This window comes from Trichomycterus rosablanca, chromosome 5, assembly GCF_030014385.1.
Source record: "Trichomycterus rosablanca isolate fTriRos1 chromosome 5, fTriRos1.hap1, whole genome shotgun sequence".
In the NCBI taxonomy this organism is placed as follows: Eukaryota; Metazoa; Chordata; class Actinopteri; order Siluriformes; family Trichomycteridae; genus Trichomycterus; species Trichomycterus rosablanca.
Genome location: NC_085992.1, coordinates 6,908,722 through 6,923,868, shown reverse-complemented (window position 1 = coordinate 6,923,868; position 15,147 = coordinate 6,908,722). Strand labels below are relative to the sequence as shown.

The following is a 15,147-nucleotide window of genomic DNA, read 5'->3' as shown; positions in this document are numbered from 1 at the left end:
GCAGGAACAAGGTGAAAGCAGGCAAAAAAGGTACGTAGAGCAACAGATGGACTACAGTCAGTAATTGTAGAACTTCAAAGTGCTTCTATATGGTAAGTGGAGCTGATAAAATGGACAGTGAGTATAGAAACAAGGAGGTGGTTTTAATGTTATGGCTTATCGGTGTAAGTTGAAAATGTATATTCTGTTTTAAAACCATAATGGAATTATGGAAAAGTTACTCTGCTGACATGTCAACATTTAATAGTTTATAGTTTAATAAGTTTTCACCAAATGGACTTCTCTGTATTTTTGATGCAGATCCAGCATTGTGAATTATTTACCAGTACAGTGTTTATTTATAGGCTGTATGAAGTGAAAGCACAGAGCAATCTATTAAACAAAAATCCCTCACAAATACACAAAACTGTTTAATCACATGAACAGTATGAACACCGAGGAGTCACGTGTGCGGAGACACACACAAACACAACGTACACAGCAACAGCTTTAAGACAGAAACCACTAACGACGTTAAAAAAGAAGTGTCCGCTGGGGCCTCGCTGCATTATTCACAAACTTTTAATAATTAAGCAGTAAGTTCATTTACTCCTACTCAAATCATGTATCTACAGTCAGACTTACTGCTATGAACACTAACATGATTATAATGCTCCACTGCCTGGCATCTTAAACCCACTATAGACAGAGCAAAGAGTCTTCATTTACATTCTCAGCAGTCTTCATTTACATTCAGTTTGTAAATGGATTTAAGTAGATCTCAGACCAAACTTAAAGCAGCAACAAAATACAGGTTGTGGCACCCAGGTGGCGCAGCGGGATATTCCACTAGCACACCAGCGCCGAAATTCTGAACTCCTCGGTACGAAACTCGACGTTGCCACCGGTCGGGTGAGCACCATCTAGCAAGTATAATTGGCAGTGCCTGCAGCAGACTTTAATTGGCTACCATGTCTGCTAGGGCGGGACGACCGGACTATGTGGGTGGGGTCTGCTAACACTGTGCAAGGACCCTGATTAGCAGATAGAGGCGCTTGTGCAGCGTGCATGGGTGAAAATAAAGGGTCCGCTAAGGACTGTGCACGGGTCAGAGAAGGCATGGGAAAGGAAATACAGTAGACCCTTGACTTACGAATTTAGATGGTTCCAAAGGGCTGTTCTTAAGTCAAAATGTTCGTTAGTTAAACCTATTTTTCCCATAAGAAATAATGTAAATAGAATTAATCCGTGCCAGACCTCCCAAACCACCCCCTTACCTAACCTCTCTAATGTCTTAAATGGTCTTTTTTGTTATAAATACAAGTATATTTTCCCTTAAATCTTAAATTATAGAATAGACATTCCTGTAATAAACAATATACAGTAGTACTGTACTGTACATAAAAAACACCACATTTCAGTACAGTACGTGTGCTGTATCATACACCATAATACATTTCTTTCTTTTTTTATAAAATGTATCTACCAGAAACAACAATAACTCTCATATTTCTGTATTATCTCCTTCTTTATTTCAGTAGTGTTGTATTTAGTTGGTGTAATTGCACGAAAGAAAGAATACTTTACTGAGCTGACTTCCTTCTTTCTCTCTCACATATTGTCCCCTCTGTCTGATACACAGTGACACCTACTGGCAGGAGTAATTATACAACAACAAATAATAAAAGATTTGTTAATTTTTTCACCACTGCACTATATAAAGAAAACACAGAAAAAACACCATCCACTGTCCGAATATTCGCTAACTGTATATACAGTATATATACAGTAGAGAGAGAGACGGCCGGAGTCAACTTGTTCATGACGCCACGTGTTTCGTGAATTTCGGTTCGTACTCCGAAATTTGTTTGTACGTTAAGTTGAAAAAGATCGCTCGTAACCTGAAATGTTCGTATGGTAAACGGTTCGTACTCAAGGGTCTACTGTATACCTTCTCAAATGCAATCTGGGTCCCAGCAGTGGAAGACAAATGGACTACGCTAAATCGGTCGAAAAATAGGAGAAAATGCATACATAAATAGAAAAAAATACAGGTAGTGAACACGATAAATACAGCAACAGATTGTGTTTTTCTGAGTAGTCAGACTTTTATTCAAAAGCATTACAAGTTATGGTGGAGTAATGTACTGCTGGACGCAACTATATTACTAGCAAGAGAAAAGCAAACAAAACCTGACTTTGTGTTTTTCAGATCTGTGATACACTTGCCATGATCAGATTCTTTTTATTTACGTTTTGGTTCATTGTGCTCTTCAGATATTTCTATCAAATTGAAAAAAAAAAAGTAATATATTTTATGTTTTTTTCCCATTTTCTCCCAAAAGCTATTAAAGCTGTTGATGTGGGTGCAGCTCAGCTCCAGGTTCCTGCCTTGCATCCAGCATTTCTAGGTAGTATAATAACCACTACGGCAAATATCATTTGTTTTAGGCTGTTGCCTGGAACAGTTTTACTAACACTAACTAATCTAAGTATATTAACACATGAACACTTGATGACACACCCCAAAATTGTGCAAACTAATTTCCTAAAAGGATCTGTAAAGGATTTGGGTTTGGTGTCTATATTTAGGGGTATGCTAATGTAACACACCTACCTATCCTGTCAGCTATTAAGCATTACAGCAGTTTTAAGAATTGTGACTGTATGTATGAACCTTACTTCCTGCAGGCTACATCTAAAAACATATATTATGTATTAAAAGATTTATGCTGAGGTCGTTTCAAAAACCCCAAGTAAAGGAAATATGCTGTTTATCTGGCAATGCCACATCTTTATGTGCTGTCATGTAAACTCTAATTTCCTCAGATGTTCCTTTTGTTTAACCCATATAATGAATTTAGTTGGTCTATGTTGTTCATTGTATATTTTAGTACTTTTTAAAACTACTTTTTCATTTATACTGTTTTTGGAACATCTTTTGGGATTTATTTATCCCAATTCATTTATTTATTAGGATTTTAACGTCATGTTTTACACACTTTGGTTACATTAATGACAGGACAGGTAGTTACTGGTTACACAAGATTAATCAGTTCACAAGTTTAATGTCAAACACAGTCATGGACAATTTTGTATCTCCAACTCACCTCACTTGCATGTCTTTGGACTGTGGGAGGAAACCGGAGCTCCCAGAGAAAACCCACACAGACACGGGGTGAACATGCAAACTCCACACAGAGAGGACCCGGGCCGCCCCACCTGGGGGTCGAACCCAGGACCTTCTTGCTGTTAGGCGACAGTGCCACCCACTGAACCACCGTGCTGCCCTCTTTTGGGATTTAAACTCGCAATTGATAACAGTAAGTATCAGTAAAATGTCATTTTTAACCATTTTTTATATTTGTTGAAAACTTAATTAGTAATATTAATTGACATCAAACAAATCTTAGTGTAGAGTGTTTACATCTTATTTTTAGCCGGTTTCAGCCTGTATACACATTAGAATATATTTAATCAGAAACATGCTCCATTCAAGAGATGCAACTAAACCCCTTAGAGAACTGATTGTACAGTACAAAAATCTGTTCTTTTCTCCCTGAATTTAGCTTTGTTTTTCTAAAGCCTAAGTGATGTCATGCTTTTCTCTTAGCTTGGGGCATCACCGTTATATAATCTCAGTCGACTTAAGTGTCCCTGAAGCATAGATGACATCACACACTAAGCCAGGTCTTGCCATTTATCAAGCACTACAGAGAGAGAAAAAAAGAGTAAACTAGGCATACATGCATTAGTGCAACATTGGAGCGTAAAAACCCAACGGGGGAGCTAAAAATAAACCCGGCAAACAAGACAGGAGAGTAAAGCAGCTGCAGAGACAGGCCCTCCATCAAGGGCTGCATTAGTTATGAGTGAGTGCTCGTCTGCAGTCTATTATTGCTTTACTTTATTAGAACACAAGAGATTTGACGAGCTGTCTTGGCCAGATAAAGCCAGTACTGCTGGGAATATGGTGTATAAAAACGTGGATGGGCCGAGCTGTGGCATGGCACTGAGGGTATAAAATAAAGATTGTGGAATACTGCAGCTCTTATTTTAGTTTACTGCATGAGAATTACTGGAAGTGTTATGAACAGGTTCATATTTTTAAGTTTGCTGTTAGACTTTTCTTCATAATGATGCTCAGGTGAAGCCCCACTTCGTCTTAACCTCCTGAGACCCAGAAGAAAAAAGGTTTAGATATTTTGAATTGTTTTGATAAATTTAAGTATTGTGGTTGAAAGAAACATAGTACAAAACTTTATTTTTCAACAATGTTATTTTATTATAATTTTTTTTTAATCATCTGTCCTTTGCAGTGGACATTAGGTCTTGTTTGATCAAAACATGTAATGGTATAATGTAATAATATTGTACAGTAGACCCTTGACTTACAAACCATTTACCATACAAACATTTTGGCTTATGATGGATTTTTTCAACTTAACGTACGAGCAAATTTCGGATTACGAACCGAAATTCGCGGAACACGTGACGTCACGAACAAGTTGACTCCGACCGTGTCTCTCTCTCTCTCTCTATATGTATATATATACAGTATATATATACAGTGAGCAAACATTCGGACAGCGGACGGTGTTTTTTCGATGTTTTTATTTATATTTTGTAAAATTCTATATTAAAATGGCCCCAAAGAAGGTGCAGAGGAAGTGCAGTGGTGAGAAAATGAAAAAACCCATTACTATTTTTTGTGTTGTATAATTTCTCTACTTTAAGATTTAAGGGAACATATACTTGTATTTATAACAAAAAAGACCATTTAAGACATTAGAGAGGTTAGGTAAGGGGGTGGTTTGGGAGGTCTGGCATGGATTAATTCTATTTACATTATTTCTTATGGTAAAATAGGTTTAACTAACGAATATTTTGACTTAAGAACAGCCCTTCGGAACCAATTAAATTCGTAAGTCAAGGGTCTACTGTATTTTTATTGTATTTTTTTTCTCCCCTTTTTCTCCTACTTTTAGCGCATCCAATTTCTGCCCATCAATCATCCCCTCACTAATGCTGGTCCCTGCTCCTGATTGGGGAGGATGAGACTGCTCCACGCCCCCTCCGACACGTGCACAGCATTCGAACATCTTATCACCTACACTTGACGAGTGCAGTGCAGTACAGCGCTGTGTACGGAGAGCAACACCCTCTACCGCACTCCTTTCCCATTTCCGTGCAGGAGCCACCAACCAGCCAACAGAGGTCGTAATCGCACTGGTCTGAGAGAGTCCCCATCCGGCTTAATCCCGCCCCTATCTGAACAACAGGCCAATCGTTGTTCATGTGGCCGCTCAGCCTCAGCCGGCAGGCAGAGCCAAGATTTGATACGATGTATTCGAGATCTCAGCTCTGGTGAACAGCGTGTGTTTTTACCGCTGCGCCACATGAGCGGCATTATTATTGTATTGTTTTTGTATAGATTTCAATTAAAATCTTAGAGTGGAATTTTTTTCTTTAAACTGCATTTACTTAAATAGTCACCTAAAGATCACATCACACAGCATTTATGGTATAACAGGAAGCAGTTTTTTGTCTTTAAACAAAAAACTGCAAAGACACACACAAAAACATGTTACATGTAATACATTTGACAAATGTTTGCCCTTTGCATCCAGCATTTTTGGCAAATAAAGTGCCCCATATTTTTGGACATTGTCATTGGGCTGTGGTTTAACAGGCCTCCTTTTCTCCCAGCTCTACAGTCTGGCCCTCTTCTTCCTCATCTCCTGACAGCTCTAAATCTGCATCATTCTGAATAAAATCTCTGCCTTACTCAGCCCTTTGTTTCCTTGTACAGAAATAGGCTAAAAACAGGAGGTAGTAAGTCCTGCTGTCCACTACAAAGGGCGTTGAATAAATGTTGCATTTTGAAAGGGGTAAAATTGCTGTACATTTCTGAAATCTTTCTAAATTGAAGTTAGGATTGATGAAACAATTTGATTATTAGCAACAGAAACATAATATCAGCAAAAAAAACTGCTTGCTTGTTGCCATAAAATGTGCCACACCCCCACAAATGTGACATTACTGAAAAGCCCAGGATTTGCTCTATATAGAACAGTAGTACTCAAATGGATTGTATAAATGGTGCTTGAGTTAGAGATCTCAGACACATGTCCACCACAGAGGACAAAAATGAATTGCTGGGTCTTAGGAGGATATATCAACCCAACAGGCAGGATGATTAACCAAGGCAGAACAATAATGTGGCTAGAATAATAAAAACTAGATTAAAAAAAGTAACAAAATAATGGAAACTGAAATGCACCACTATGCTGCATATTAAGCAAAGTTAATATTATTATTATTATTTTATTATTATATAGCAAAATAATTAGTATTTTTCGCTTATTGTTGTTTTTACTATTATTATAACAATTATTGTAAAAAAAAAAATTATTATTATATAATAAGAAAATATGTTTAGGAACCTGCTTTATTATCCAAAAAAGGACTTTTTTCTACTAAGCACTTACATATTCAATTTCAGTCATTCATCTTATTCATCTTCAGAAATGATTCACCCGCGTCAGGAAACAGAATCTCTGGAGATAACACTGAATGTATATTATCCATGGCAAAGGCACAAATCCATCACTCATCCATTTACTTATTAATTCAGACTCATTTAGATGCTATATAGTGTAGCCAATACATCTACAGGTACAGTGTATCACAAAAGTGAGTACACCCCTCACATTTCTGCAGATATTTAAGTATATATTTTCATGGGACAACACTGACAAAATGACACTTTGACACAATGAAAAGTAGTCTGTGTGCAGCTTATATAACAGTATAAATTTATTCTTCCCTCAAAATAACTCAATATACAGCCATTAATGTCTAAACCACCGGCAACAAAAGTGAGTACACCCCTAAGAGACTACACCCCTAAATGTCCAAATTGAGCACTGCTTGTCATTTTCCCTCCAAAATATCATGTGACTCGTTAGTGTTACTAGGTCTCAGGTGTGCATAGGGAGCAGGTGTGTTCAATTTAGTAGTACAGCTCTCACACTCTCTCATACTGGTCACTGAAAGTTCCAACATGGCACCTCATGGCAAAGAACTCTCTGAGGATCTTAAAAGACGAACTGTTGCGCTACATTATGATGGCCAAGGCTACAAGAAGATTGCCAACACCCTGAAACTGAGCTGCAGCACAGTGGCCAAGATCATCCAGCGTTTTAAAAGAGCAGGGTCCACTCAGAACAGACCTCGCGTTGGTCGTCCAAAGAAGCTGAGTGCACGTGCTCAGCGTCACATCCAACTGCTGTCTTTGAAAGATAGGTGCAGGAGTGCTGTCAGCATTGCTGCAGAGATTGAAAAGGTGGGGGGTCAGCCTGTCAGTGCTCAGACCATACGCCGCACACTACATCAAATTGGTCTGCATGGCTGTCACCCCAGAAGGAAGCCTCTTCTGAAGTCTCTACACAAGAAAGCCCGCAAACAGTTTGCTGAAGACATGTCAACAAAGGACATGGATTACTGGAACCATGTCCTATGGTCTGATGAGACCAAGATTAATTTGTTTGGTTCAGATGGTCTCAAGCATGTGTGGCGGCAATCAGGTGAGGAGTACAAAGATAAGTGTGTCATGCCTACAGTTAAGCATGGTGGTGGGAATGCAATGGTCTGGGGCTGCATGAGTGCAGCAGATGTTGGGGAGTTACATTTCATTGAGGGACACATGAACTCCAATATGTACTGTGAAATACTGAAGCAGAGCATGATCCCCTCCCTCCGGAAACTGGGTCGCAGGGCAGTGTTCCAGCATGATAATGACCCCAAACACACCTCTAAGACGACCACTGCTTTATTGAAGAGGCTGAGGGTAAAGGTGATGGACTGGCCAAGCATGTCTCCAGACCTAAACCCAATAGAAAATCTTTGGGGCATCCTCAAGCGGAAGGTGGAGGAGCACAAAGTCTCGAATATCCGCCAGCTCCGTGATGTCGTCATGGAGGAGTGGAAAAGCATTCCAGTGGCAACCTGTGAAGCTCTGGTAAACTCCATGCCCAGGAGAGTTAAGGCAGTTCTGGGAAATAATGGTGGCCACACAAAATATTGACACTTCAGGAACTTTCACTAAGGGGTGTACTCACTTTTGTTGCCGGTGGTTTAGACATTAATGGCTGTATATTGAGTTATTTTGAGGGAAGAATAAATTTACACTGTTATATAAGCTGCACACAGACTACTTTTCATTGTGTCAAAGTGTCATTTTGTCAGTGTTGTCCCATGAAAAGATATACTTAAATATCTGCAGAAATGTGAGGGGTGCACTCACTTTTGTGATACACTGTATGTTCTGAAGGTGGGTAAAAAGATGTGCAAACAGGGAGAGTATATCACACTTCACACAAACAGTAATGATAGACAGGGTTTGAACCTGGAACCAGTAAAAACCAGTAAGCTCTGCAGCCTGTTGTGCCACAATGCCATATAACATGTACCATTTTACCATATGATGAATGTGTGCTTTATTACACAGTGACTCTGCATTACATTTAATATTAAATTAATATTTACTGTAGTCTGAGCTGCCTGATAGTCAGTGAGGTTATACACAGTATTTGAGCTTACATGTTGTGGTGCTTTATGTAGCTCTGGAGCATCACAGCATGTGTTTAACAAAGCCCACCAAACAGCCGTACCACTTTCTGTAACATTTCAGCATCTGCTATTAAAGGACAGTGGTTTTTGCCATGTTTTTGTCAACAGAATCATAAATGGTAAACTTAACTAAGGTGAGCGAGATCTGCAGTTACTTACATGTTTGTATGGGCTCTTTTTTGACCTCCTGGATAAGTTTAAACTTTTAAAATTAAAAATTAAAATTTCAAAGTTTTTTTTATTTAGATAAAAATTATTCTTGATTCAGGGTGGCAGGGTGGCAGGGTGGCTCGGTGGGTAGCACTGTGGCCTCACAGCACAAAGGTCCTGGGTTCGATCCCCAGGCGGGGCGATGCAGAGTTTGCATGTTCTACCCGTGTCTGTGTGAGTTTCCTCCGGGAGCTCCGGTTTCCTCCCACAGTTCAAAAAACACGCAGTCAGGTTAATTGGAGACACTGAATTGCCCTATGTGTGTGTGTGTGTGTGTGTGTGTCTGCCCTGTGTCTGCCCTCCAGGGTGTTACTGTGTGCCTTGTGCCCATTGAAAAGCTGGGACAGGTTCCAGCACACACATACCACAGATCTATCTCAGCTTCACTTTAAAGTCAAACCTCAAACTTTGATTCTCGTCTCAGACAAACGAAAATAGCTATTTCCTTTTATACTATTACTCACAAACACTATACCGTGCTGTGTAACAACAATCTCCTATACGGTTCAATTCTCAAAGGATACTGACCACTTAAACCAGAGGAACAGGCTATTTTTACTGTCTTCTCATCTGCAGGTCAGGCTCGATTTAGATTCACCTCTAAGACAAATCAACCTAACGCTATATATACACACACACTTCATTCAGAATCAAAATTTAAACCTGGTCCATTAAGTACTGAAAGAGCAGCTATGTAAGGACAAGCCTATTTTTAGATGGGACAGACAGGACACTTACTGTAGAAATAAGGTCAAACACATCGTACACTTGTAAAGTATGTATGTCAAAGCAGGTTTGGAATTTGAATAAAATCTGAGGCATTCAAACCTAACAGCAATATCACTGCAGTCAAGTGTGATGGTGGTATTACACTCTGGGGCTGTTGTGCTGCCAATGAAATTCTTGTATTGCAAAAATTATATGTCTTTATTAATAAAGAAAAAACATTATATTAACATTCAGCACAAACGATCAGTCAGAATAGAGTGTTCCAAGGCTCTCAGGTGATGCAGCAGTCTACTATGCTAACCCACCACCACTGAGATCCAGGCCGGGTGTCCGCACGGATTAGCTATGTCTGAGGAACAGGGGGTGGCCAAAGACCTGCGATAAATTGGCACCTTTTCCAAAGCATTCATGTCACAGGGAAACACCCGAGGAATCCAGCTGTGGTATCAAGAGGCAACAAAAATAAGACAGAGAAAACAAAAAAGACTTCATAATAAGACTCCACTTATGGGGTGACTAGCCACAAAAGAACTACAAAAAAGCTTGAACACCGATGTTGGACAATAACATCTGGCTTACTGTCGGCAGTCCAAATCTTCCCAAATGTGTTGGATGTATTTGATAAGAAGACTCTGCAAGGACCAGATTTTTCCAAAACAAACTGGCCAAACGTGTCTTCATGGATATAGCTTTGTGTATGGGGGCACTGTCTTGCAAAAAATTTAGGTTGCGTCCCAAACTGTTGCCCAAAATGTATATAATCCTTAAAATGCTAATGTTGCCGCTCAGGTGGCACAGCGGTAAAGTACGCTAGCGCACCAGAGTTTTGAATACATCATATCGAATCTCAGCTCTGCCTTCTGACTGGGTTGGGCGGCTGCATGAACAACAATTGGCTGTTGTTCAGGGTTAGGGGTAAAAAGTCGGATCATAGGTCCTCATAACTGGTGCAACTGCAGCCCCTGCTGGCTGACTGATGGTGCCTGCACAGGGCTGAGGAATAATGCTGATGGGGGTGTGGCCCTCCATACACAGTGCCCTTCGGTGTATGAACTTGACTCATGCAGGTGAAAAATGCAGTCTGTACTGACTGTACGTGCCAAAGGGGGCGTATGTCAGTTGAGAGGCGTCCCCAGTCAGCGGTGAAGGGTCGAATCAGTATAGAGGACGCAATCAGGGTAACTGGACATGACTAGATTAGGGGAGAAAATACTATTCTAGTGTGTTACCCCACACTAGAATAAAGAATTCAAACACAAAACTTAACCCAATCAGCTCCTGATAATTTTTGCTTCTACTTTTGATGTAGCTTTGATGGCAGATGGTAAGAGTGTAAAAACACCCAACAAAACCTGCTTTGGTTCAGCAGCAGAGATGTTCACAAGTCACAAAATATGAGTCAGTGTCAAGTCACGAGTCTATAGGCTAGAGTCTGAGTCAAGTCACGAGTCTTTAGACTAGAGTCCGAGTCAAGTCACGAGTCTTTAGACTAGAGTCCGAGTCAAGTGACGAGTCAATATAATCTACACAAAACATATATTGAAAATGTAGCATAGAAACAAATAATATGTAAGTTCAGATAAAAAAACAACAACAGATTAGCAAGTGTATTTTGCCGTTTTACTTTCCTAGGTACCAGTTAAAAGCTTAAACTGATACGTTTTGTTTTCATTGCAAAAATGTTTTCATATAATCCGTTATTTTGTGCTTATAATTAAAAACCTACAAACTTTTCCCGGTTGTGAAGTAAAACACGAACTTGTTAGAAAGTCAATCAAGTGTTTCATTGACAATCATCTGTGTGATGCTGGAAACTAAATAAATACAAATAACATGATTTCTTACAAAAAATTACAACCAGAAGGTCTGATTGGTTCAGAAAGCGGTTCTTCCAACCATTAGCGTCAATTCTGTAGGAGCGTTCCATTCACCCCAGTTGTTCCAGTTAAGGGCACTACGTAGGGTATTCCACCATTTTAAGTGAGATTTTAATCCAAAGGAGGGAGTAAGGAACGACGCTTCATCGCTACGCCGGAAGCTGGCTGGAACATTTACCCATTGAGTGTGTTGTGGGTTAAAATGGCTGGAGCGTTATTAGAGAGCAGAAGTTGAGTACGAGTCATTTGAAACAAGTCCGAGTCGAGTCTGAAGTCGCTGTGTGTGTGCAGACTCGAGTCCCCATCTCTGGTAAGCAGTAAATGGTTCTAATGTAAACAACAAGCATTAACTACGCACAACCAACCATTAATGGAATTTTAAAGAAACAAGAATTGCTAACACAGGATTCTTCTTGCCTCCAGAAAGGAAACACTGAGCTATATAAGCAGAAAGCAAACAGGTCAATCACGTTAGCAGCTCGAGTTGTGCACAACTGGAAAACATCTCCACACCATCACAGCACAGTAATTAGAGAAGAACAATGGCTCGTATTAAGTCAAAGAAGGTTTATAAAAGGGTTGTGTGGTTTAAAATCGGCACTGACATATTCAGCAAGCAAGAACAGCAGTACCAAATCCTTAAAAGTGAATTTGTCCTTTAAGAATGCAGCAAATATGTTTGCCTACACAAGGTTTAACAGGCCACTCTCACACTCATTTTTTCCAACAGCCATAAGCATCCCACTGTGTAATCACTCCATCTCACTCTTAACCTCCTTTCCTCTGCTCCTCACCTGCTGCTTCTCCAAGTCCAGCTGTTCCTCTTACTGGGGCTCATTCTGTTTTCTCAAAAAACAAGAATAAAGATTACACAGAAGTGATTAAAATCATTACGCTGACTGCAGAGCACATCCCGCTGTATAAATTGCTAAGTGGGATTGCTAAAACATAATTGTATGTCAATTTAGCACCTCAGAGAGGTCCCCATAGCCTGAGACAGCAGGACGGTGATGACTAGGAACCTTCCTGAGCCTGAGAGTTTGTCTTCTAGTGACAGTAACATTCTCCTTCTGATAAGTTTACATATTAAACGTGGCTCTCAAAGATCACAGGTTACATGACATATCACCTACCCTGGACAACTGTTCAACTGCACAGTTACCACACTGGTGGTTGGAGTGATGACTGCATCCATCTAGTGATGTTATATAGCTTAAATACTCTGAGCTGAGATAGGAGGTGATGTTGTAGAGGTGCTTACACTATAAACTCTGCACTGAGTTTGAATCTGCTCTTTTTAAGAAAGATCTGTGAACCAATGCATCATTAAACCGAATTTCATTTCAAAGGAGCTCAGAAGAGGAGCTGTAGAGATTTAAGAAGCTGAAAAAGACTACAAAATCAGGTACTGTATAAACTGGATATTTTAAAATCCACAAAAAGACAAATTGTGTAAAATGTTGTACTAGACTCATATATAGTAAAGTTCAGTGTTCTATTTCCTACTTGAGGTCTGTTTGTGTACTGTACATCTTCATTGCATACTTTGTCTTATGCTGCACTGTTTATGTTGCTGTTGTATTGTTTATTGTAGGATTATACACAGATCAGGCATAACATTATGAACACCTTCCTAATACAGTAGACCCTTGAGTTACGAACCGTTTACCATTCGAACATTTTGGGTTACGAGCGATCTTTTTCAACTTAACGTACGAACAAATTTCGGATTACAAACAGAAATTCACGGAACACGTGACATCACGAACAAGTTGACTCCAACCGTCTCTCTCTCTCTCTCTCTCTCTCTATATATATATATATATATATATATACAGTAAGCGAACATTCAGACAGCGGACGGTGTTTTTCCGGTGTTTTCTTTATATTTAGTAAAATTCTATATTAAAATGTCCCCAAAGAATGAGCAGAGGAAGCGCAGTGGTGAAAAAATGAACAAATCACTATTTGTTGTGTTGTATAATTACTCCTGCCAGTAGCTGTCACTGTGTATCAGACAGAGGGGACAGTAAGTGAGAAGAAGGAATTCAGCTCAGTAAATTATTCTTTCTTTCAAGCAATTACACCAACAGAATACAACACTATTGAAATAAAGAAGGAAATAATAGAGAAATATGAGCGTTATTGTTGTTTCTGGTAGATACATTTTATATAAAAAGAAGGAAATGTATTATGGTGTATGGTACAGCACACGTACTGTACTGAAATGTGATGTGTGTTTTTATGTACAGTACTACAGTACTGTGTATTGTTTATTATTGTTTATTACAGGAATGTCTATTCTATAATTTAAGACTTAAGGGAACATATACTTGTATTTATAGCAAAAACTATTTAAGACATTAGAGAGGTTAGGTAAGAGGGGGGTTTGGTGAGGTCTGGCATGGATTAATTCTATTTACATTATTTCTTATGGGAAATATAGGTTTAACTAACGAACATTCTGACTTAAGAACAGCCCTTTGAAACCAATTAAATTCGTAAGTCAAGGGTCTACTGTATCGTGTTGGCCCCTTTGTTGCTGCCCTATACACAACAAACTGTGATGCACTGTGTATTCTGACACCTTTCTATCAGAACCAGCATTAACTTCTTCAGCATTTGAGCTACAGTAGCTCCTCTGTTGGATCGGACCACACGCGCCAACCTTCGCTCCCCACGTGCATCAATGAGCCTTGGCCGCCCATGACCCTGTCGCCGGTTTACCACTGTTCCCTTCTTGGACCACTTTTGATAGATACTGACCACTGCAGACTGGGAACACCCCACAAGAGCTGCATTTTTAGTCACCAGCCATCACAATTTGGCCCTTGTCAAAATGTTCGGATAAAATGTTCACTTGCTGCCTAATATATCCCACCCACTAACAAGTGCTGTGATGAAGAGATGATCGGTGTTATTGACTTCACCTGTCAGTGGTCATAATGTTATGCCTAGTCCGTGTATATAATATAGTGTATGTATATGTTCCTTTTTCTATTATTTAATTAGATGTATATAAGTTGACACCTGGACCAAGAGAAATTCCTTGTACATCTAGTACTTGGCGAATAATATAGATTCTGATTCTGATATTTTCAAATGCATATGTTGTAATATTATGTTTATTGATAAGAACAGCATGTGGTTATTTTGTTTTGCAGTTACCGTCTACATAAGATTGTTGAACACTTCCAAACTAATTTCAAGCTTGTCTTAATGTCTCATCGTATCACTTTTATAACCAAAACATATTTACACAGCAGAAGCCATTAAACTTACAGACCCAGAAATCTCACTCTCATACTTTAACTTGCCTCTTACCAAAAAAACATACACGGCCCCTCCGACACGTGCGCAGTAGCCGACTGCATCTTTTCACCTGCAAGAGGTGAGTTCATATGCAGATCAGCTTTGTATACTGAGCGCCACACCCTGACCAACACATTATTCCTCAACTCTGTGCAGGCGCCATCAACCAGCCAGCAGAGGTCTAATTGCATCAGTTATGAGGTCCCGGCTCCGGATACCACCCTGTATGAACAACAGCCAATCGTTGTTCGTGTAGCCGCCCAGCCTGCCGGATGGCAGAGCTGAGTTTCGTACCAACGAGTTTGAAATCAGTGTCAGCTCTGGTGTGCTACTGTGTTTTACCGCTGCGCCACCTGAGCAACTAGTTCTGTGTTTTTGATCGTTAATAACGGCACTGTTTTGTTTA

General features: G+C 39.6%; 1 protein-coding gene across 1 annotated transcript in view; it reads right to left on the bottom strand.

Moving 5' to 3' along the window:
* The window catches only part of slc24a3 (solute carrier family 24 member 3), a 69,418-nt gene that overhangs the window by 35,823 nt on the left and 18,448 nt on the right, over nucleotides 1-15,147 (bottom strand). The window lies entirely within an intron of this gene.